This window comes from Ranitomeya variabilis, chromosome 5 (genome assembly GCF_051348905.1).
Source record: "Ranitomeya variabilis isolate aRanVar5 chromosome 5, aRanVar5.hap1, whole genome shotgun sequence".
In the NCBI taxonomy this organism is placed as follows: Eukaryota; Metazoa; Chordata; class Amphibia; order Anura; family Dendrobatidae; genus Ranitomeya; species Ranitomeya variabilis.
Genome location: NC_135236.1, coordinates 132,658,109 through 132,664,108, shown reverse-complemented (window position 1 = coordinate 132,664,108; position 6,000 = coordinate 132,658,109).

Here is a 6,000-nt window from a genome sequence, read left to right as displayed (position 1 = left end):
GTGTCGCTGTGATGTTTTGTTTGCACATTTTAGAAGAACAGTGTTATTCAGACAAACAGATGAAAATCCCCTTCTTACCCACTGCCCCACTTGTTTTGTATCAATTTACAAAATGTAGTCAAAGGTATGTGGAGTACAATCTAGAAAAAGAAAAAAAGATTGCGTAACTAAAATGTAACTTTTATTCCACATTTATTAAAACAATGTGTATAAAATTACTGTACGTACATCCATTTGGATGTATATTGGGTCACACAGATAATTTATAGTGTGACCCACTGATTCCTACAGGTACTGTAGATGTAGGATGTGGGAAATGAAGAAAATAGAAGGGATTATGACTGCTGTCCCCAAAAATTAATAGTCAAATCAATCCACTAAAAATACAAACAGGATCAGAAGAGCAGAGTAATATAACTCTTAGTGTTTATAAACAATTTCTGCACCCACCAAAATAGTTATATCACACAGTATGTAAGTGATATGATTACACAATGCAGCGCTCATATATAAAGCCTGCAATGGAGCAGCTGTTACAGAAACGTCCTGGACTGGTGAGTAAAATTGGTGGAAATCACTATTGTCCCATTCAGGATTATAAAAGATTGTATCAGTTATATAGCGCACCACCAAGAGAGGGAGATCGCTGCCTGAAAGCTGCTATCGGTACTAATATCCTGTGGCAGCGGTAATAAACATCGCTCTCAAATTCAGGTGCGATCACTCCCCGTCCATACCAAGACACACAGAAGACGCACGTTGCAGTGCGAAATCTCCGCTAAGCTAAACACAATACAGTATTGAGCGAGTTAAATTATCGCTTAGATTATACCAATTGTGTAGCGCACCACCAAAAGGGGCTGAGAGCCGCTCCCAGTATTGATATCCTGCGGCAGTGATAATGAATGAACACTGCTCTGTTTCAGGCGCGATCACTCCCCTTGTGTACCATGGCACGTTGAGTATTACAAGCGGGATTAAACACACACGTTGCTGTGTGAAATCTCTGCTGTAAGCCAGGCACTGTTCAGTGCTCATCGCTCTGGTGCTGCGATCTGCCTTGTGTATTTTTCTTTTAGATCCTGACCGCCTGACATCATTCTAAACTATAGGACGTGTCCCGACGCGCGTTTTGTCGGTATACCGGCTTATTCTTAGAAAGATACGAAAATGGTGCAATTCTCACTCCAGTTGTACTCCAAAGTTGGAAGAATACAATTGTCCCACATGACTTAATATGCTGAAGCATTGTGATGCATTAACATTACCCTCCATTACAAATATGGGGAGGCATTTTTGGCTGCCTGGATGAGGTGCATCCAATGTGACAGTTAAGCTCATTTACATAAATTATCTTTTTTTTCAAAATTGCTGCCGTGATAAGCGCACGATAATGAAATCTTTTTTGGAGCTAATACTGCGCTGGCAGAGCATTACTGGGGTAAATCCCGCTTATGGGTTCCCTTTTATAGTGAGTTGATACTTATGTGACATCTCTGCTTAGCCCGGTAGGATGATTTTAGGTTATGTATATAAGGACCCACAGCCCGCGTCGCAGCCTCATGTTACTGGGCTGTGCAATCTAAACATGACCCGTGTGGGCAGTTCACAAACTTCATTACTGCATCCAGTTTGGGTTTTTTTTTTAACTGAAAAACTACAACCACATCATGTGAATGTCCCCTTATGGGTACATATTCCTTCGTAAGGCTTAACTAATTAGTGACTGGATCCTATTTGAAATTTAAGTTCACTCCAGTGAAATATAAAATTTGTCACCAATATGGACATATTTCGCTTAACCACTTCACAGCCTTGGGATTTTTGTTTTTGCGCTTTCATTTTTTGCTCCCCTTCTTCCCAGAGCCATAACCTTTTTTATTTTTCCAGCTATATTGCCTTATTTGGGCTTGTTTTTTTGCGGGACAAGTTGTACAGTTGAATAACCCCATTCATTTTTACCATAAAATGTGCTGGAAAAAGATTCCAAGTGCGGTGAAATTGCAAAAAAGAGTGCAATTCCACAATTGTTTTTTGTTTTTTTTTATTTACTTTGTTCACTAAATGCTAAAACCGACCAGGAAATATGATTTCCCAGGTCAGTATGAGATCACAGATACCAAACGTATATATATTTTTCCTATCGCCACGACAGCACCCACAACGAGAGAGGGGATCCGCCCACCTTCCGGACAGGAACCTACAGGTTAAAAAAGGGCGGCCCCCCCCTCGCCCTCCAGTTTGGGTTCCTGTCCGGACGGCGGGAGCCTACAGTTTAGCTTACCCAGGTCCGCCAAGCCTCTGTGCGGTGTCCGGGTGAGAACGGCAGAGTCGGGGGCCTGGAAGCAGCGTCGGGGGAGGTTCTGTTTTCAGCCTCCCCCTTCGTCTGGCAAGGACCGGCTCGGTGAGGAATAGCTGAGCGGTCGAAGTGGCGTTCCCGGGGGAAGGCACGCCGCCCCGGGTCGACCACGCGCGCACGACGCTACAGAATGTCGGCGCTTATGACCCGGAAGTAGAGGAACGACTTCCGGAGGAGGCCGGGAGGAAGAGCGCGGGACCTTTGAAAAGAAGGCAGCGCTTGGTGAGTAGTGTGCGGCAGCATGTCTTCTACAGGAGACGCCGAACACCGACCGTTAGGTGAGCAGAGGAGCAGCAGCAGATCTCACACTGGAGATGTGGCACGCGGGCAGCAGGACCCTGGCACGTCACGTCGTACCTCACCCCCTCAAAAACCGGTACTTTATTGTTTCATCAGCAGTGGTGAGTTTTATATTTGAACCATTGGCTGATACAGATTGTCCCCTGTACTATGTTTTCTTATAGGGAAAAAAGACCTCAAAGTCCAAGCATAAGCAGTGTGCGTTATGCACGGAGCCACTACCTGACACCTATCTAAAAAAGTTATGTCAGTTGTGTATATGCCGCACGTTAGAGGAAGAAGCTCCCCTTCGTGTATCAGATTTAAGGGAAGTAATTAGGAAGGAAATCATCCCTTAAAACCAAGCGGCATGAGAAAAGTAGCATGGAGGTAATATCCGATTCCAGCCCTTCATTGCAAGAGGGCGAGTGCTCGGACACTTCATCATCGGCCTCCTCGGATGAGGAAGGAAGGCCTTGTTTCTCTACGGAGAATATGGACACTTTAATTAAAGCAGTCCGTGCAACTATGGGGGTGGCAGAGAGCAAAGAGCCAAAAACCACCCAGGAAATCATGTTTGCAGGTCTGAGCCAGAGAAATCGTAGAGCTTTCCCCGTAGTTGAGACCATTAAAGATCTGGTCAGACGAGAATGGGACAAGCTGGATAAGGGGTTCTTACCTTCGGCCGCAAAAAGAAGGTACCCCTTTGAGGATGATACCTTATCTCAGTGGGTGAAGGTCCCGAAAGTGGATGCGGCAGTAGCCTCTACCTCAAAAACAGCCTCACTACCATTAGAGGATGTAGGACTCCTTAAGGATCCCTCAGACAGAAAGGCTGACATGCTCCTTAAGAAAGTGTGGGAAGCATCATCGGGAGCCTTTAAACCTGCAATCGCAGGCACCTGTACGGCGAGGTCAATCATGGTCTGGGTGACGCAGCTGGAAGAACAGCTTAAAGCCAAAACACCTAGGGATAAGTTGCTAAACTCCCTGTCTCAGGTCAGAGAAGGAGCGGCTTACCTGGCAGATGCCTCAATTGACTCCCTGAAATTAGCTGCAAGATCGGCGGGGCTCTCAAATGCAGCCCGACGGGCGCTTTGGCTAAAGACTTGGAAGGGGGATGCCCAGGCAAAAGCCAAATTATGCTCTATACCGTGTAGGGGTGAGTACCTGTTCGGCCCGGTGCTGGATGACATACTTGCAAAGGCGGAAGATAGAAAGAAGGGATTTCCTAAAGCATTTAATCCCACTTTTAGGAACGCCTTCCGGAGACGCATGCCCTTCAGGAAATTCCAGTCAGACCAGCAGGGATATAATCGGGACTGGGAAACGTCGGATCAGAAGAAGAAAGGTGGATACTATAAAAACCCTTCATCTTTCTCAAGACGGAGACGCAGATAAAGCAGGTCTGCCAGTAGGGGGAAGACTAAAGTTCTTCTCAGCAGAATGGCAGAAGATAACATCTAGTGCCTGGATAATGGGGGTAGTCGGGTCAGGTTTAAAATTAGAGTTTTTGAGAACTCCCCCAAATCGTTTTATTGTAACATCACTGGATACTCCGGCCCAACAACAGGCCTTAGAGTTAGAGATTCAACAATTGCTGACAAAGCGAGTTATTGAAGAAGTACCAAGATATCAGGAGAAGACTGGCTTTTATTCTCCGCTGTTCTTAATCTCTAAGCCTGATGGGTCCTTTAGGACTATTATAAATTTACGCAGATTGAATGAATATCTTCAGTACCGCGCTTTTAAGATGGAATCCATCAGATCAACAACTAAGCTTTTGTTTCCTAGGTGCTACATGTCAGTGTTGGATCTAAAAGATGCGTATTACCATCTTCCAGTTCACCGGGATCATCAGCAATTCCTCAGGATGGCAGTATGGGTAAACCATCAGATTAAGCATTTCCAGTTCTTAGCAATGCCCTTTGGCCTATCCATGGCTCCTAGAATTTTTACAAAGGTTGTGTCAGAAGTAATGGCCCATGTCAGGGAAAGAGAAACCCTGGTAGTGCCCTATCTAGACGATTTTTTAATAATTGGAAATTCTGTCGCTCAGTGTACATCTAGGGTAAATGCCATAATATCATCCCTACAGGGTCTCGGGTGGATAATCAACTGGAAAAAGTCAAAACTAGAACCCACGAGACATCAATCATTCTTAGTTCTCCTAGACTCAGAGAATCAGTCATCCTTCCTACCAGAAGAAAAGAAACAAAGGATCATTCAGAAGATCACGGCCGTAAGGGAAGCTCCAAACTTAAGTTTAAGAGACGCAATGTCTCTTCTAGGTTCTTTGACTGCATGTATATCGGCGGTGAGATGGGCTCAATCTCACACCCGAATGCTTCAGTACGAGGTGCTTCAAGCAGAGAAAAATCTTCAGGGTGCTCTAAGCAGGAAGTTCAGTATATCACCTGCCACTCTTCACGACCTCAGATGGTGGCTCAATCCAGTACATTTGTCAAAAGGAGTCCTCTGGACCATCACTCCGGACAACGTGGTCACGACAGATGCCAGTCCGTTCGGTTGGGGAGCCCATATGGGAGACATTCTAACCCAGGGGCGTTGGTCAAGTCTAGAGTCCCAGAATTCCTCAAACCTAAGAGAGCTGGCCGCAGTCAACCAGGCTCTTCTTTGTCTGCTACCTTCCCTGAAGAGTTTGCACGTTCAAATACAGTCAGACAATATGACTGTGGTGTCCTACATCAATCATCAGGGAGGGACAAGGTCACGTTCCTTAATGACCACTGCAGCACAGATATTGTCTCTGGCCGAGGATCACTTACAATCTCTGACAGCGGTTCACATAGAAGGGAAACTCAATATAGAAGCAGACTACCTCAGTCGCCATTCCCTTCGTCAGGGAGAGTGGTCCCTAGACCAGCGCATATTCAATCAGATAGTCAATCTGTGGGGATTACCGACAATAGATCTGTTTGCTACGAGGGAGAACAAGAAGACCAGGAGGTTCGCATCCTTACACAGGGCAGACCAACCTCTCATAGTGGACTCCCTTTGCGTCCGTTGGAACTTCCGGCTAGCGTATGCATTCCCTCCTATGTGTCTAATTCCGATAGTTCTCAGGAAGATCCGGGAGGAAGGGGCCAGAATAATCTTAATCGCCCCCTTCTGGCTCAGGAGGCCTTGGTTTTCTCTCCTCAAAGCAATGTCTGTCACCGATCCCTGGGTGTTACCAGTGGTTCCGGATCTCCTCTCTCAAGGTCCATTTCGTCATCCAGATTTGGAGACTCTTCACTTAACAGCGTGGAACTTGAGAGGGAGCTTCTGAAGGAGAGGGGGTTCTCCGAGGCTTTAGTAACTACCTTATTGAAAAGCAGGAAGGAGGTTACAACAAAAAT